Source organism: Schistocerca gregaria, chromosome 1 (assembly GCF_023897955.1).
Source record: "Schistocerca gregaria isolate iqSchGreg1 chromosome 1, iqSchGreg1.2, whole genome shotgun sequence".
Lineage (NCBI taxonomy): Eukaryota > Metazoa > Arthropoda > Insecta > Orthoptera > Acrididae > Schistocerca > Schistocerca gregaria.
The window spans coordinates 1,122,231,336-1,122,251,465 of NC_064920.1; the positions used below are offsets into that span (position 1 = coordinate 1,122,231,336).

General features: G+C 41.9%; 1 protein-coding gene and 1 pseudogene across 1 annotated transcript in view; one reads left to right on the plus strand and one right to left on the minus strand.

Annotated features, from left to right (window-relative positions):
- Nucleotides 1-20,130, plus strand: part of LOC126292321 (glutamate receptor ionotropic, kainate 2-like) — a 1,291,187-nt gene that overhangs the window by 939,657 nt on the left and 331,400 nt on the right. The window lies entirely within an intron of this gene.
- Nucleotides 206-323, minus strand: LOC126291678 (5S ribosomal RNA; annotated as a pseudogene).

Genomic DNA, 20,130 nt, shown 5'->3' on the forward strand with positions numbered 1-20,130 from the left:
CCGCCCGAACAGGCTATGAAGGGCCAACGCTACCGACCGGCCGCCGTGTCATCCTCAGCCCACAGGCATCACTGGATGCGGATATTGAGGGGTTGTGGTCAGCACACCGCTCTTCCGGCCGTATGTCAGTTTACGAGACCGGAGCCGCTACTTCTGAATCAAGTAGCTCCTCAGTTTGCCTCAAAAGGGCTGAGTGCATCCCGCTTGCCAACAGCGTTCGGCAGACTTGATGGTCACCCATCCAAGTGCTAGCCCAGCCCGACAGCGCTTAACTTCGGTGATCTGACGGGAACCGGCGTTACCACTGCGGCAAGGCCCTTGGCTACGTTTACACCTGAAACCATACAAAATTCAGCTACTGCAAGCTCTTCGTTAAGGTGACAAACAACAACGTATGAAGTTCTACAATTTCATGATTACTAAGATGGAGGACGATAATTTTCTTCCGCGCTTAGTATTTAGTGACGAGTGGGAAGGTGAAGCGTCATAAAGTGAGAATATGGGGTCGGAACAACCAAATAAAGTTGTTCAACATGAGAGGGACTCTCCAGAATTTAATGTGTGTTGTGCAGTTTCACGGGAAAAGGTGTATGGTTCATTTTTATTTGCCGAGAACACTGTCACAGGAAGCACATATCTCGATGTGCTTTAGAACTTTCTTTTCCCACAGTTGCAGAATGATTCGAACGAGTTCATTTACTAACAGAATGGGATACCGTCACACTGGCATGTGGAAGCGCGGCAATTTTTAATTCATACGATTACTGAACGACGGATCGATCGAACTGGGCCAAATGATTCAGCCACACATTACTGGCCTCCAAGGGCACCGGAACTGATTTTATGTGATTATTTCTTGAGGGGGGTTTATAAAAGGCTCTGTTTATGTGCCTCCGTTACCAACAACAATAAATGAACTGAGACGTCGCATAACAGTAGCTGTGGAAGCTGTAATTCAAGACACGCTCGTTGCAGTGAGGAAACATTTGAATACTGAATTGTCATATGCTGTGTATCTCAAAGTGGCCATATTAAACGCCTACGAAAAGGTATGAAAAAAAACTTTTTTGAGTTTCCCGATCATTGAAAAATAAAATTCATTGTATGTGTTACTAGTTTCTGAAATATAGACGTGACAAATAGGATCATTGTTTTTGATACAACCTGTATAATCTGCATAACAGCAGGTGTGTATGTATCTAAGGTATCATACAGAATATTTCACAACTAACCAACAGACAACTATTGAATATCATGTAGTGTTCTGACTTGCAGCACTCCAAGTGCTGTATCAATACACACAAACACAACAAACCTACATAATCACAGGGCATTTCAGATGAGAATAGCTCGCGGTTCCACCTAGAACTTACCAACTGAAATTCATAGAAATAATTTATTATCAACTAGCAAGCTATTTAAACTATATTACACATCCCACATATTACACGTATCACTTTCCACTATATAAAGCAAATTATTTTTACCACCCTTATTGTATTAAAGTATTTTATTTTATTTTTATTTTTTATATAAATTAAATTCTCCTGAGCTACGCAGAAACAAATAATATAGAACCACTTTAACAACTGTAAAGCATTTAACTCTCTGAAACTTTAGACAAATTTTTATATATTATGTTTTTATATATCATTTCGTTGATAGGGAACAGCAACTTTATTTAAATTCCTTAAAGTGTTTATTGATGGTTCTGCCAATAGTTGCAGTATTTATTAGGCGACTACTTTCGAACCTTTACGGGTTCATTTACAATCCAGGCCTACTAAGGCTGCGCTGACACTGCCTGACCTTAATAACGAACGTCAGAGTGGCAACACAAGCTTTTAAATGTTTGCAGAATGAATGCCACAATCCACACGTGCCTGTTACCAAGCCACAATCAAACTTGCTAACAGGTATGTGTGGGCAGTCGCACTCATCCTGCAAACATTTTTAGAGTATGTGTTGCCACACAATGTTTATTATTAAGATCAGAAACTGTCAGCGCAGTCTCAATAGTCCTGGCTTGAAAATAAACCTGTAAGGGTTCCAAACTAGTTACCTAATAATGACGCCTTCCATTGACACAACCATCAATTAACACCTTAACGAATTTATAATACACTATTGGCCATTAAAATTGTTACACCACTAAGATGACGTGCTATAGACGCAAATTTAACCGACAGGAAGAAGATGCTGTGATATGCAAATGATTAGCTTTTCAGAGCATTCACACAAGGTTGGCGCCGTTGGCAACACCTACAACGTGCTTACATGAGGAAAGTTTCCAACCGATTTCTCATACAGAAATAGCAGTTGACCGACGTTGCCTGGTGAAACGTTGTTGTGATGCCTCGTGTAAGGAGGAGAAATGCGTACCATCACGTTTCCGACTTTGATAAAGGTCGGATTGCAGCCTATCGCGATTGCGGTTTATCGTATCGCGACATTGCTGCTCGCGTTGGTCGAGATCCAATGACTGTTGCAGAATATGGAATCGGTGGGTTCAGGAGGGTAATACGGAACGCCGTGCTGAATCCCAACGGCCTCGTATCACTAGCAGTCGAGATGACAGGCATCTTATCCGCATGGCTGTAACGGATCGTGCAGCCACTTCTCGATCCCTGAGTCAACAGATGGGAGCGTTTGCAAGACAACAACCGTCTGCACGAACAGTTCGACGATGTTTGCAGCAGCATGGACTATCAGCTAGGAGACCATGGCTTCGGTTATCCTCGACGCTGCATCACAGACAGGAGCGTCTGCGATGGTGTACTCAAAGCCGAACCTGGGTGCACGAATGGCAAAACGTCATTTTTTCGGATGAATTCAGGTTCTGTTTACAGCATCATGATGGTCACATCCGTGTTTGGTGACATCGCAGTGAAAGCACATTGGAAGCGTGTATTCGTCATCGCCATACTGGCGTATCCGCCGGCGTGATGGTATGGGGTGCCATTAGTTACAGGTCTCGGTCACCTCCTGTTTGCATTGACGGCACTTTGAACATGGACGTTTTGTTTCAGATTTGTTACGACCCGTGACTCTACCCTTCATTCGATCCCTCCAAAACCCTACATTTCAGCAGGATAATGCACTACCGCATGTTGCAGGTCATGTACGGGCCTTTCTGGATACAAAAAATGTTCGACTGCTGCCCTGGCAGATCTCTTATCAATTGACTCAATGCCCAGGCGTATAAAGGCCGTTATTACGGCCAGAGGTGTTTGTTCTGGGTCCTGATTTCTGAGGATCTATGCACCCAAATTACTTGAAAATATAATCACATGTCAGTTATAGTATAATATATTGTCGAATGAATACCCGTTTATCATCTGCATTTCGTCTTGGTGTAGCAATTTTAATGGCCAGTAGTGTATTTAAAGTAGCATTAACAACTGCATACCAATAAGATGATAACAACAAGAAGTCTTTGCTATTAGATTTAGTAGCACCCAACCCCCCTTAATTTCAAGGTGGTAGGTCATTCTGTATTGTTAATGAAATAAATGAATAAATAAATGAAGTATCGGTAGGCCACGACCCTGCCGCTGTGAAATTACAACATAGACTGCTTACATTTCTCCTTCTTATACGAGACAGATCTTCTCACAAAAAATGCAATCTCTGAATAAGAAAACCATTACACAATCTTCTCTTACCTACAGAACCTAGACCGCTTTACTGCTAGCTATTTTCCGCTGAACTGATAACCTTTCAGATATCCAAGCATGTTGTACCCTTCATGGCAATTTGACACTTGTTGCGTGCCGCCTTCATGTTGTTGCAGATTCAGTATGTAAGTAGGCTGTTTAGGTTTTTTTATTGCTAACGCCGCCGCCACATAGCGCTCTGTATGAAAATCACTGGCTGTGCCGTGTGCAGTCTGTGGCTGGTTGGCATTGTTGTAATACTCGCCATTGTAGTGTTGGGCAGCGGCAGCTGGATGCTAACAGCGCGTAGCGTTGGCAGTTGGAGGTGAGCCGCCAGCAGTGGTGGACGTGGGGAGAGAGATGGCGGAGTTTTGAAATTTGTAAGAATTGGTGTCATGAACTGCTATATATATATTATGACTAGTGAGGTAAATACATTGTTTGTTCTCTGTTAAAATCTTTCATTTGCTAACTATGCCTATCAGCAGTTAGTGCCTTCAGTAGTTTGAATCTTTTATTTAGCTGGCAGTAGTGGCGCTCGCTGTATTGCAGTAGCTTGAGTAACGAAGATTTTTGTGAGGTAAGTGATTTGTGAAACGTATAGCTTAATGCTAGTCAGGGCCGTTCTTTCGTAGGGACTTTTGGAAGTCAGATTGCATTGCGCTATAAAAATAATATGTCTCAGTTTAAGCACAGTCGTGTATAATTGTTCAAAGAGGACGTTTCACATAGACCAGTCTTGTATAAATTTTTCTAAGGGGACGTTTCAAGTAGCCAGCCATATACTTGCACAGTAGTTCCAATCACGAGCGTCCGCAAGCGAGGCATGGGGAGTGGGGAGGGGACGTGAGAGCAAGCGGTAGCGCTTTTTTTATTTCAAGATTCTCACTTATCTCTAGATACGACTGTCTCTGATTCTACTCAACCTTATGCAAAGAGTAACATCGTGGTTACACTAAATAATACATTTTTTGTTGTTGTGATATTGTTCCCGGGTAATTATACCGTATTCTTGTCATGGCTGCGTTTCGGCTTTGTTTTACGAAACTTTGCAAAAGCGTGGCCGAAATAGAGTCTCTATCGCTTTCTTTAGTAGCCCTTAACGAACTACAGAAAGAGACAGTTCCAACACCTAGCACCTGAATTTTATTATACCTGCCCGACATCCATCCCTAGTTCCCACAAGAATAGCCTCCTCGTTTGCGTACATCTTACAGCAATTGACCCACTAAGAATTGTTGAGACTACATTCACATTCACAATGTAGAGCGAATGTAGGTGAATTGTAGGTGTGTTCACATACATTGAATTCGTCTCCAGGCCCAAAATTCAGCAAAAAAAAGAATACAAATTTCTGTGGCCGACGTGAGGAAAAATAATGGAATATCAAGATCTAGAAGGATTTGGGACCATCTCAAGGTATGTTGTTCTTAATTTGTATGGGGTGCAATCCTGCAAGGCATCCAGCCTTAGTTAGGACTTCTGTAGTCCAGGTGGCACATCTACACAATAAAATCGTTTTGGTTGACTTGTAATCTGGTAAGAGTTGCTATACCGACCAATCTGACTGTTCTTTTAAAGGTTTCCTATGTCTATAATCATATTAATCCTATAAGAAGACGTATTTCTGATATGCTGATCAAACTAGGTTAACTTTATGGTGTAGTAGTATTCTACCAAGAAATTTATGTTGAATAGATAATTATCAAACGTTTAATATACAGCCAACTTCTTGTATTTTATGTCAAATTTATGTGTTTGTGCACGACACGTTCTCCGCTTCAATTAATCAGTTGTATCAAAACTAGAACTTTTGGAATCTTAGTCTCTCTTGGATAAAATTGAGCGACCCCAAGGTTCCAATTATTCCTCACACGAGTTCCTTCAGGGGGCTTGTGCAGATAACACTTGGTTTGACGGGATAATGCAACAAACAGATGAGTGAAAAATCCAACTCAAAATGTATATATCAATGTGACCTACACTGTTGAGCCTCCGAACGACATGCCTCACCTTACAGTATTCGTGGTGCACTGATGGTGGAAGTGCTGCGGAATCCCAGAGTAACTTTAAATCGTAATGCAGCACATTTACGAGATCCTATTCTTCCTCACACATCACCAACTTTATTACACACAAATTTAAAATATAGTTATTTCTGGAAGGATATGCGGAATTAATACAACACGTACTTGGAGCCTTAGACGTCCGCAAGGGGAGGTAAGGGAGAAGGGCAACGGTTGGGGCGCTTGCTACATCCTAAAATCTGAAGCCATAGGCTTGTAATGCGTTACAGAATTCTGACACTTTTCTAGCAATGATTTTCTGCGATTCAGTAGGATCGCAGACACACCACTATGAAGCAATTTGGCAAATACGAGGGCTTTAACAATGTCTGTGTAACTTGGATTTGTTTAATCATCACGCTCTTCATGGAAAACTTTGCCGTGTCCTTAAGGCGGTGGCTCTTTCGACGCTATCCCGCAGTCAGCTGCCTGTGAATCTTTACAAGGCGCATGCGAAATAGAGCGCCTAGCGCTTGGTTTCTATTTGTCTGCCAGCATCCAATCCTTAACCCCACATGGACATTCTCTATCCTTGAAGCGCAGCGATATACGCTGGTGATTCTTGTTGCGCTGCTAGATTGTGTTGGGGGTGAATGTAACATGTATGTCACGTGCCGAAAAGCGGTTCCTTTGTTGTGAGCCCCTTTCATACTCCGCGCTTTGTGTGAGTCACTTGTCGGCTCACAGACATCATTCACAAACCTTCCTAGCAGTACGTCTTTGCCGAGCAGGAAGGAGCAGGAATTTCTGTAGTAACGCTGGACTTTTTGGCACGTGTCGGTCAATCAGAGCTCTGGAAGCGCATAGCTCGGTTGGTTGCCACGTGCAGTCTGACGCACAAAAGCACTTTCCGTCTCGTCTTTCGTCCTGTGCAGCCTTCTGTACAGAAGTAGTTCAGACATTGTCCCGTGTATTTGATCTGGTTGCATTCGACCAGGGACTTCAGCAGAATTGCGAGACTGCGGCAAGCTGCGAGCATTAGGGTTATGTTCACGTGCTTAAAAACCGCTACAGTTTTTAAATTACGAAAAGTCGTGTCTTTTCGCGTTGCGTTGTATCTTTTTGCTTGGAGTAGATAATTTTGGGCCTCTGTTCGTGTTTTCGATTGCTTCAGAAAACATGGCGATCATCATCCGTCTCTGAGTTAAATATCTGTAAATTCAGGTGACTTAGAAACTGTCACTCGCAAATCGTTTTTAAACAGTTTGTAAAATTATTTCGTTTTATTTTCTACCGTGAAATTTGGAAGGGATATGAGATATTCTAATTCAATGTTTGTCCTTAACCAGAACAGACAACCCTCCTTAGCAGATGTGTGCACGTATTATAATGAATTTTTCTTAGTTGGTCTTCGCGAATTCATTATCTTATACTTTCCCTTGCTCACAAATTCTACCCCATATGCCTTACCTCCATGTCTGAATACGTAACTTTTATGTCGTTTAGAACGTGGTACATTCACTTCCATGGAAATTTTCTTAGCGACAAAACTGCACGTGCTTGCAATGCTTGCGTTTATTGTCCGTAAGAAACTTTCAGCATTCAAGGAAAGGCATCGGTAACCCAGTTGTTCGAGTCATACGATGGTGGATATGACATAATCTCAATTGATTGCTTTCATCTGTTACTTTCGCTGTATTCAGGTTATTGGCTAGTGTAGGTAACAGACGACAAAAATACTTGTCCTAGCACAAATGGAGCCCGTAAGGTACGATTTTAACCCACCTGAGATCGTGTGATAGGAGGTCTGAAGCTGATGTTCCAATTTAGTACTCAGTTTTGTTACATCCGAGTAACCCGTCCTTTTCGTTGCCCTTTTTATAAGCTCTGCCGTCGCCTGACTAAATTTTCTGAGCCAAATCGTGTTACTAACGGGTCATATTTAGAGTGTGGCGTATATTTCAGGCCATAGTTAGGGTTCATAACTTTCTTTGAACATTCAGTTATAGCTGCATAAGGAATGAAAGATATTGTGTAATGGAGCAGTGAATCACATATACAGTACGCAATGCTTATTCTAGACAACTTAAATATTCCACAAACAGAATCTTCTCTTCTGTTGTGTAAAGATGATGCTGTATTGAATATGTTTGTAGAGTTTTGAAACTGCAAAGTCTTGCGTTTGATTAAATGAAATACAGAGTTGAGATTTGGTCAAGGAAGGAAAGTACCGCGTTATCTGAGAAAAGCTACGAAGCCGACGGGCTTCAGTATACTCCAGTCAATCAGAAAGGAAAACTTCTGCAAGCTCTGTAAATGGGAATGATTTGTAAGAATTCATTGCAATAATTTCGGATTCAGATTTAGCAACATGAGGAAGTATTGCCCGGAGCTCTGGTATAAGGGACACTCAAGTGGAAACGAGACAGATGGGTAAAAGTAAGGAGACTATTATTTCAAAAGCAATAGTCATAACTGTTCGTATATTTAGCTTACTGTGATACAAGGCGGTCAATGCCTTCATGGAAAAGTGACCGTGGTTGCCAAAGGAACCATGATTGTACCCAGGCGTCCACGGCTTCATCCGAAGCAAATCGATGGCCAAAATGTCTTTCTCCAAGGCTCCAAAAAACACGGAAATCGCATGGGGAGAGATCTATAGTGTGTAGAGGATGTTTAAGGGTTTACCAGCAATATTAATGCAGCATAGTCGAAACAACTACTCTCCCACTTGTTGCCAAGATTGTCACTGGTACGTTGCAGAAGTTTCGGTGGGAAGCCCTTACACATCCTCTCTACATTCCCGATCTCTCCCCAAGCGATTTCCACCGGCACCGATATTTAGCCAACCACTTGCTTTAAGTAAAGGACTTTCTTTACGTTCGTAGATACAAAAGTTTAAGCAGTATTGAGTAAAATTCTTGCTTAACGCATGTCGGGCTAAAGTCTTTAAAAGATCGTATTCCAATTTTAATTTCTTTGTCGCAAGCGATTTACGATTTATCGTAGATTCACACATTTAAAGTAAGCGCCTGCCTCCATATAAAATTACTTTAGTGCTTTGTTGTACACAATACCTTTCTCCTCAGGAATCCACTCACGGCAAGTCAGCATATTAACAGTAACACACCGACTATATTAATTAGTACATATCGAGCCAGTTACAGCTGGTAGCATATGATGCAGGAAACAACAACATGGGAATAGGTTGACTCTTACACATAAGGTTACAGCAACCAGCCATTTTTTACAATGCTCTTTATTTATTTTAACAACGCCGTTACCGGTTTCGAATCGATAGGTTCATCTTCAGTCGGCTGAAGGAGGCATAGGATGGCTGGCCGAGTCGCATTTGATGACATCAGCTATTGCATGATAACGTCCGGTGACAGTCAGATGAAAAACCATGATCGGAAACACTGAAAAAAACCCACCCCATACCTCTGATCTGGCTCTATATTAACACGTCTTTGCAAACTGAAGGAATCCCTTACCGGAAAGAAAATACTATATAATGATTCCGTTGTGAAAGCTACTGAACAGTGGCTCTAACGTGCTTGTTCTGATTTTTACCTTGCTCTTATACAGATCTTAGTTCCACGATTTCGAAGCACAGCTGATAGGTGGTAGATACTATGTGTGAAAATGACATTTCGTCTCTCATTAATGTATCATCATACTGTAAAAAAGCAAATTTATGAAAAATAAACTGGAAGATTTAAAAAAATCTGCATTTCTTTTGAAGTGAAGCTCATACTTGGGCCACTTATGTACACTGCTGGACTAATAGCACAGCTGCACAAGGTAGCCAGGAGGATTTCCATCTACATCCTCTATTTTAGGATTTCTCTTTCAAAGCCCGCAGCTGAGTGTTGGTTGTTTGAGAGAAGATTGTGTAACGCCTCACGTAATATGGATAAACTTCTAGCAGCATGTGTTCCAATTAGTCAGCGTCAGGAGACTGCGGTTTATCGCTCATCGTTTACCGGGATTACACAACTTTCGTGCGAATATGGAATCCATGGGTTATCAGATTCAAAGCCATGCTGGAATTCAATGACCCCACAAGACTAGTGCTCAAGAGGATACACGACACTGCGGATCGCTTTGGTTGAAATCCCACGACTGTCGTGCTAATATGGAATCATTGAGTTCAGGAAGATTTCAAACGACGCCGTGCGGATGTCGACGACTACAGGCGACTAACGCCCGAGGGGGCAGATCTATTGTTCGCTCAGGATCTAACAACCAAGTATCCACAAAGACAGAGACAAAGACAGGTAACGAAAGTGTTCCGACTGTGATCTGACAGCCGGCCGGTGTGACCGAGCGGCTCTAGGCGCTTCAGTCTGTAACCGCGCGACCGCTACGGTCGCAGGTTCGAATCCTGCCTCGGGCATGGATGTGTGTGAGGTCCTTAGGTTAGTTAGGTTTACGTAGTTCTAAGTTCTAGGGGAATGATGACCTCAAATGTTAAGTCCCATAGTGCTTAGAGCCTTTTGAACCATTTGTGATCTGACAACAGTACAGGAAACAGGAGTGCACCTTGCCGTCATCTTTCCAGGTGGTTCTGATTCTATCTACAGCTTCGTGATGGAAGTATCCGTCTGTGGAACGTACAGCGCATTTTCCTTTTGCTATCGTCTTGCAGTCTCAGCACCTGGTTTGATGGTGCCTTTCAACAAGATAACGCAAGACCTCATATTGCTCGTGCTGTCCAGACCTATCTTGATACTGGGCATGTTCAGTTGTTTCCATGGCCACCACATTCCCCAGATGTCTCACCCAATGAAAATACGTAAAGAGGTGCCGACAGAGAACATGCCATCACTCACCACTTCTACTATTGATGAACCCTTATTATACACCTGAAATAGCATTTGACAAAACCGTACTCAGTTCCGGCAATGTTAGAGTCATTACTACCAGCGGTGGCAATTGTGTGTAATAAATCTCAAACTCTGTCTACCCCCAAATCACTTCCAAATTTAATCACATATTCTCCGCGCATGGGGCGATCAAAGAGTTTCGTTTGAGGGCGCTGCTTCAGCATACATGCAACACAGTGAGACTCAGATGCGAGTATGTATGTTCCAAAATGTTGGCGAGAGCTTAGTGTGGCTTACATGTCTTTCTCACGTGTGTGCAGTAAATGCGGTAACATGAACTACGGCAACGTTGTCATCAAATGCGACCAAATAGGACCAAAGTACTGTAAATCTATTCTTGGATACTGAAACACAAACATCATTAGACATCCCTCGGAGAATGAAGAATATGTATAGGGCAGCATGTCTGTCTAAAATCACTGTTGTGGAATGGTGCGCCTAGTTCAGTGCTGGTCGCGATCCGACACAGGACGATGGTCCATCTAGGAGGCCAGTCTCAACCATTACGGACATATGAAGTGGGAGGCATTCCAGTACCCGCCCTATGGTACTCATATCTCCCCATGCGATTATCATACCTCCAGTCCCTTAGAAGAGACCTTGAAACGTTCACGACTCCTGTCGGAAGAGGATGTGCTGCAGGCAGTTACGGACTTCTTCACACAGCAGGACATGGTACACTACTTGCCATTAAAATTGCTACACCAAGAAGAAATGCAGATGATAAACGGGTATTCATTGTACAAATATATAATACTAGAACTGACATGTGATTACATTTTCACGCAGTCTGGGTGCATACATCCTGAAAAATCAGTACCCAGAACAACCATCTCTGGCCCTAACAACGGCTTTGATACGCCTGGACATTGAGTCAAACAGAGCTTGAATGGCGTGTACAGGTACAGCTGCCGATGCAGCTTCAACACGATACCACAGTTCGCCAAGAGTAGTGACTGGCGTATTGTGACGAGCCATTGACCAGACGTTTTCGATTGGTCTAGCGAATGTGTCGGCCAGGGCAGCAATCGAAGATTTTCTGTAACCGGAAAGGCCCGTACAGCATCTGCAACATGCGGTCCTGCATTATCCTGCTGAAATGAAGGGTTTCGCAAGGATCGAATGAAGGGTAGAGCCAAGGGGCGTAACACATCTGAAACGAAACGTCCGCTGTTGAAAGTGCCGTCAATGCGAACAAGTGGTGACCAAGACGTGTAACCAATGGCACCCCATACCATCATGCCGGGTGATATGCCAGTATGGCGATGACGAATACGCGCTTCCAATGTGCGTTCACCGCGATGTCGCCAAACACGGACGTGACCATAATGGTGCTGTTAACAGAACCTGGATTCATCCGAAAAGATGACGTTTTGCCATTCGTGCACCCAGATTCGTCGTTGAGTACACCACCGCAAGCGCTCATTTCTGTGGTGCAGCGTCAAGGGTAACTGCAGCCATGGTCTCCGAGCTGATAGTCCAACGTCGTCGAACTGTTTTTGCAGATGCTTGTTGTCTTGCAAACGTCCCCATCTGTTGACTCAAGGATCGAGACGTGGCTGCACGATCCGTTACAGCCATGCGGATAAGACGCCTGTCATCCCTACTGCTAGTGATACGAGACCGTTGGGAACCAGCACGGCGTACCGTATTAACCTCCGGAACGCACCGATTCCATATTCTGCCAACAGTCGTTGGATCTTGACCAACGCGAGCAGCAATGTCGCGATACGATAAACCGCAATCGCCATTGGCTACAATCCGACCTTTATCAAAGTCGGAAACGTGATGGTACGCATTTATCCTCCTTACACGAGGCATCACAACAACGTTTCACCAGGCAACGCCGGTCAACTGCTGTTTGTGTATGAGAAATCGGTTGGAAACTATTGTCGTGTCAGGACGTTGTAGGTGTCGCTACCGGCGCCAAGCTTGTGTGAATTCTCTGAAAAGCTAATCATTTGCATATCAGAGCATCTTCTTCCTTTCGGTTAAATTTCGCGTCTGTAGCACGTCATCTTCGTGGTGTAGCAATTTTAATGGCCAGTAGTGTATTTTACCAAGCGTGTATCTTCAACCCTGTGTATCAGTCGTATGACTGCCTCAATTCTCACAAAGATTTCGACTGATTGGCATATCGATCCTTAACAGTAAGACGAAACATTTTTGATGGCCCCATATATTGTACTGTATACACACAATATTTAGACTTCTTTGTATCTTATCGTTTTTGGCGTTGCAATTATAAATATCTGTAATGTGTCTTGATGTTTAAGAATATATGTACTTGAGAAAAAAAGTACTGATTCTAGTTGCGTTAGTGTAGTGACGAATTCGTATGTCATTGCTACAGCACCAGCTGGACTTCATGACGATAGTAAGAAGTTCATACCACCAGAAAAAGTCTTACCAGGATGTTTCAAGTAGCAAGATTATTCTCATTGAACACTGAGGAGTTCTTCAGATCCACGAACTGCGGAGAAGTATAAGGAATAAATGTTGATGGTGTTGAGACAGCAACTATCCACAAATTTATTTGAATAAAGGAACTTCAATAAATTTGTGGCTGTTTGCTGTCTCAACACCATCAACATTTTTCTTCAAATAGCAGCTACGGTCTCCAACCATCATCATATGACAAAATTGCACTGAGGAATAAATGTTGCTGAAACACTTCCGAATCACTTTCTTCTTCATGATGCTGTCATCTTGTTTGCCTCCAAAGTAAATAGTATTCAACAACGACTGGACCAACAATGGAATTTAATAAGATTAAAATTATATGTAACCAACATACCCAAAAAATTACAGATAACACAAAAAATAATTGTACTTGTGGACGAATTTTTTGTCATGTCAATCGTGTACAACAACTGGATAGACGGGAGAAGTGGTAAACAGTTGAGTAAAAAAGGGCTTGAAGGGGTTTTGGTACATTACATTACGTTTCCAAAAATAAGCTTCTAATGTGCTTATCAATGAAAGTATGCAACCAGTACGCCAGTGTAAACTTTTAATGCAAAAAGCAGCCGTTGTTCAGCTAGCAGTTCAGAGATGAATGTTGGAGATTCCTAGGTTCAAAATGGTTCAAATGGCTCTGAGCAATATGCGAATTAACTTCTGAGGTCATCAGTCCCCTAGAACTTAGAACTAATTAAACCTAACTAACCTAAGGACATCATACACATCCATGCCCGAGGCAGGGTTCGAACCTGCGACCGTAGCGGTCGACCGGCTCTAGACTGTAGCGCCTAGATCCGCACGGCCACTCCCGCCGGTGGAGATTCCTAGCAAAAGATAAGAGAGGTAATAATCAGGGGGTAGATGGAGTGAATGACGTAATTGTAACGTCAATGAATAATGAAATCGAGTTGGCCGAAACTTGTAGCCAGGTGAATGAATGGTAAATACGCTATGGAAGTTCGTCGCTCAGTCTAAGGCATTAAGAAAAGACAAGGGAATGATCCAGTTCGAAATATCGAAACCTAACCTAAAAAATTTCCATCACACCCAAAGAAAAGCATTGTCAAAATTTTAGCTGCTAAGGCGCATACAAATATGTAAAAAAAGGACCGCTTATAACAGCGGTTTGTACATCCCTTCCTTCCTAGTGCCGAATCGGCGAATAAGCCAACGTAGCCGTGATAAGACGACGTGAAGCCGTGTAGCGCGAAGTCCAAAGAGCAAACAGGCGAATTTTGAGCACTTAACCACACCAAAAAATGTATCAGATAATTAATTTTTAATTAGTTGCTGTTCGTATCGTTAGCTGGACTATAGGACATGTAATTGTTACACAAATGACTAGCAGAGGACATCAAATCAAGGCAGTGCATTATGTTAATTTATAGACGACTTGCCTCAATCGGGACTTTAATTTGTTGACATTAAATATCTTATACCAATACCTGTGCATTTAGGCACATCACAGTAATTACCAGTCTTATTTAGACAGAAAAGGGATGAAGTGAGATATACGAAAGTGTAGTGCCTGTGTTACTTCGAATTACGACGCAAAGTTTCTTCGGAAACTCAAGCATATCCGAAGTAACAGGCACTTCGGCGACTACAGCCGTTATGAAATACAAGAAATTTATTCGCGAATATGTAATACCAGCGGCTGTATAATGTAATGACAACAATGAAAATTTGTGCCCGACTGGGAGTCGAACCCACATTTCTCGTTTACCGCAGGCGTTCGCATTATCATTTGGCTAGTCCCAAACTTGCAGTGCAGTGCTCGTGTTATTCCGAATGACGATGCAAAGTGCCTTCGGACACACCCATGACTGATTAATCTTATGAGACACTCCATCAAAATATTTCTTAAAGTCGTCTATCAAACGTCATATGAAAAATGTGAGATATTCATTGGCGAGACACAGTCTGGGCTTAGAAAAGATACGGGGAGCAATAGTTGAAGTATAAATTCTAGAGCAAAAACTCCTATTATCAGAATAATAAGGTAGATCTATGATTCGCTGACTATGAAAAAGCCTCTAACAGAGTACAGCATCATAAAATTACGGAAATTCTCGAAGGAATGGATATAGAACAACAGGACATTCGCTGTATAGAGAATTTTATTATAGTTGGACAGCAATGGTTAAATTTAATAATAATGTCACCAACTTGGTTAAAATCTGAGTCCTACAAGGATGCGTTCTACCACCCCTGTTATGCAGTGTGTGTTCAGAGAGTATCTTTCAGGAAGCACTTGGTAATATAGAAAAAGGAATAAAGGCTAATGGAGTCTGTATCAACAACATCGGCTATGTCGATGATAAAGTACTGATTGCTCACAATTTCGATGATCTTCACCAACACGTCAGCACAGAAGGAGATTTTCAAAAAATTTTACAAAATATTTTAATTTCTTAGTTGCAAAAAATATATTACATATGGAAATGGAGTCCCATGCTTCTTGTCAGAGAGTAGGGGAAAGATGCGTAGACCTGCACTGCCGTACTAGGCAAGATCCTAATGGATGTGGTTTGCAGTTGCCTTCCTCCGACCCAAACGGGGATGAATGATGATGATTAAGACGACACAACAACACCCAGTCATTTCAGGGCAGAGATTTATTACATATATTTTAACATATTTTTGCGATCAAGATAATTTTGTAAAAATATTTCATAAGTTTTAAAAATACATGACTGCATTTCTCCATCACCTGATAAAGTCATATCTTACTAATGGTAGGAGATAACAGCAGTAATCCAGGTCCGAATATCAACACCAAAAAGACGCATTTCATGAGTGCCACACGAAAGCCTGATTCCTTTACAAATGCAAATCTACAATTCAGTGGCTCCTAAATATAAAAAGTATGAAACTTCGTTATTTAAATGTGTGTGTCCATATTTAAATTGCTGAATGGCTGAGAAGATGAAAATTCCAAGTTTTTTTATTCTGAAACAGATGAGTAAAACTGAACGTACTGAGTCAACTTTCTCTTTACGTTTTCTTATATGTTAGCATTGACCCACAATATTCTAGCGCAACGTAATCTGACTGCTCAAAAAAATTACAACCTGACTTCAAATAATTAATTCAAAAGAATGGCTCTGATTAAAAGAAATCTTAACATTAAACTATACATTTCATTAAGCACTTACTTCAAAACATCTTAATTACGCGAACTACACTACATACACTACTGGCCATTAAAATTGCCGCACCAATTTGGGTGCATACATCCTGAGAAATCAGTACCCAGAACATCCACCTCTGGCCGTAATAACGGCGTTGATACGCCTGGGCATTTAGTCAAACAGAGCTTGGATGGCGTGTACAGATACCACAGTACATCAAGAGTAGTGACTGGCGTATTGTGACGAGCCAGTTGCTCGGCCACCATTGACCAGACGTTTTCAGTTGGTGAGAGATCTGGAGAGTGTACTGGCCAGGGCAGCATTCTGTATCCAGAAAGTCCCGTACAGGACCTGCGACATGCGATACTGCAGTATCCAGCTGAAATGTAGGGTTCCGTAGGGATGGAATGAAGGGTAGAGCCACGGGTCGTAACACACCTGAAATGTAAGGTGGCGTCAATGCGAACAAGAGGAGACCAAGACGTGTAATCAATTGCACCCTATAGCATCACGCCGGGTGATACACCAGTACGGCGATGACGAATACACGCTTCCAATGTGCATTCACTGCGATGTCGCCTAACACGGATGCGACCATTATGATGCTGTAAACAGAACCTGGATTCATCCGAAAAGATGACGTTTAGCCATTCGTGCACCCAGGTTCGTCGTTGAGTACACCATCGCAGGCGCTCCTGTCTGCGATGGCCAGTAGTGTAATTCATTAGGCGTGACCCAGTACGTAACTTGTTGTACAGTTCCAATCATTAATAGGCAAAGAATTTGCTCGTGTACTCCTTGACGGCTTCTCTTCAGCATAATGCAGTACGACCTCTTCCAGTTCGAGTGTGCGGCGTCTCCGTGGAGCACCATAATCATGCATGCTGACTGTGAAGGTATTCTTCCTTGAAGCAGTTGCGTAATTGTGGAGAAAAGGGTCTCTGACGGGACTCGGACGTTGTGGAGAACGATCTTGACAAAGGTGACGATCAGCACTTCCATTACCGTGAGCTTCGCCATTCAGAAGCATCTTTGTCGGTGTATTCTGCAAACGTGTAGTCATTGTTGCTCCAATACTCACACACAAGTGAATGATGGCTCGAACCAGGTCACGGGGGTAGGATAGACATCAGAGACATCAGCTGATCCGACGTAGCCACCCCCACCAACACTACCCTGTTGCATGCTTACCTAGTAAACTGTGTGTTTCCGGACATGGGTTCCTATTCAAAATACGATGCACTCACTTCCCTCTAAAAGTCCTAGAAGTCTGTAACAGGCCTTTTTGAACACTCTCTATACACTAACATACTATGAGATACTGTGGTTATTGTTTTACGCGTGTACACATGTAACAGGTACTGCCAGTGGGAAACACCCGTTGGATGCGATGCCTGCCCATCTTTCTGTTTGTTCACTGTCAGGTGTGACCTTGTGAGTCGAACGTTGAAATAGTGCAGTGGTTGACCTGTGCTGTGAATCCGGTCTAAATTTTTGGCGTGGGTTCCTAAATCAGTTGCGGTTTTTCGACTACTCGTGCTTAATAGCTGAACTAAATATTTTCTCCCTTTCTTTTTTTTTTACGGGAGAAACAGAGCCTCCGTTATGTGTTGTCGGCGGCAGCATGCTTGATTGAAGACCAACGCATTCCTGCAGACCTTCTGTGAGAAATGACCTCCTCTTCTTGGCACCGCATTCCCTGGCCTCCATCCAGCCAACTCCCCCCCCCCCCCCTCCCCCACCCACCCAGCTCCAGCTCCACGGCGACTGCAAACAACAAAATGCAGAGGCAAAGCAAAGTTATTTCCTGGCAATGAAGAAATCGTAGATATCACTGTGTCCTGTAGCCGAAATATAAGGTCGCTTTCGTTTTTGGCCCGTGAAGCACCCTTTTCCTTCACCTCCACATTTTATTGCCCCAGCTTACACCATAGTTAACCAACTCAACTTTGGCATATCAGCAATTTCAGATTGCTTTCTTCGCCGTTTGTTCCAGCGAATTTAGAAGGCCTTGGCTAGCCTTTGTTTTCGGAAATGTCACCCAGATAGTGCAGGAAAATATCGCTTCATTAGTAGCGCACGAGTGCTGTCAAGAAATCATTTTCGCTGAATCTCTACAGACAGTTCCTGAAAATGAATTTCATCCAGCTGGAATATGGTTGACCTCAGTGACTCTCACTCAGTTAAGTGTTGCTGGAGAACGCAACCGGCCACAAACTCTTTTGAAAAGCTTATGTGATTGTTGAATAAGAAGGAGAGCTGAAACTATTTAAAATCGTTATTAAAAGACACGACCGATTTCGCAAACTATATTTGCATCATCAGGAAAAGGTATATTCTTGAGCCTCTCAAACAATTAAGTTCAGCTACTTTTGCTCTTCGTTTCATTGCTGATCTTGGAAACAAACGTGTCATCCCCCTGATGTGTTTTGTATATTTCCATTCGGTAATGTTATAAGGAATAATTTTCTGGGGTAACTCATCACTTAGACAGTACTGACTGCACAAAATCGAGCAGTAAGGATAACATGTAGTGTTCATACATGGACGTTATGAAAGTACCTCTTCAAGGAGACAGGCATTTTAACTGCGCCATCAAAGCATATATTTTTGCTAGTGAAATTCGTCCGAAATAGTCCACCACAATTTCAGAAGAACAGTGAAATGCACACCTACAACATTAGAGAGAAAAACTACCTCTATTATCCAACATTAAAGCTGTTAGTGGACAGAGAGGATTTGAATAAGCCATAAGAAAAAATTTTCATCATTTGCCCAGAACCATAAAATGTCTGTCAGGTAGGGAAGCAAGTTTTAAATCTAATTTAAAATCGTTTCCCATGTTGAACTACTCCTTCTCCAATACACGAATTTCTACTTAAAAACTGACAGACAGAAAAAAAAACCCACAAGTATTTGCATGAGTAGGAATAAAATGATTAACGTAGGCATAAAATGATTAATGTTAACACAAGTCATGAATAAATATTCTTTAAACTGACTGATTCCACATCATTTCGATAAAAGAACCTTTCAAATAATGTATGCGACATGTACCTAACTAACTAACGTAGGTGTTTACCTGTGTACAAATGTATAAAATAGCTTATTAGAGTTTTGGCAACGGCCACTAATGGAAAATAAAAGCAGTTAATAATGTGTAAACTTACAGTCACTGCATAAAAGTGATGTGTTTAAATGCCGGAAAAAGCACATTCCCCAATAGTCTCATCAAAGTATTTAAAATTTCTGACTCGCAAATATGCGAACATCCATTAAAAGAAATGGGGGCTAAGGGCATCCCAAAGCCTCAAAAATGACCCATTAAAAACGTCAACAGCAGGAACGTAATGGACATCAAATTAATAATTTACGAAGATATTCTGCAAAAGAACCAGTTAGAAATGGTGAAGGGGAAACGGCTGTTAGAATAATGTCACATTTGACCTCCACTGTAGATATCCTGAGGAGAAAGCGTTAAATTGTCTTACATTAGATTAATATTTCTTTCCGTAGACCTAAAAATGATATTGTTCTCGCGGGTGTGGAACAAGTTAGAAATTATACCATAAAAAACGTAAAAGATTTGAATATAATTTTCACCCCAATTATCATTTGTCAAGAGTGTGTCAAAACATGTGAAAACATTACAGTAAACTGGAACTGCTAATATTTACAAAATGAGTACACTGTCAGGATGATACAAAGTTATGCACTTTTAATAAATTTACCATACATAGAATACCTAATCTTGACTGTTGTGTCCAATTGCTGTCAGAACTGAAATCTAACAAACAATTTTGCTTAAGCTGATCTAATAATTCCTGTTGAGATATTCATATATAAAGTTACCTATCAAAAAATGTTTCAAGCTCTACTAAACTGTGCTTTGTCTGAAACCAGGTTTTTAATGGTTGCTAACAATTTATTGTAAGTATGTGCTCCTGAATACTACACCCCTTTTTGGACCAAGGCAAGTGAT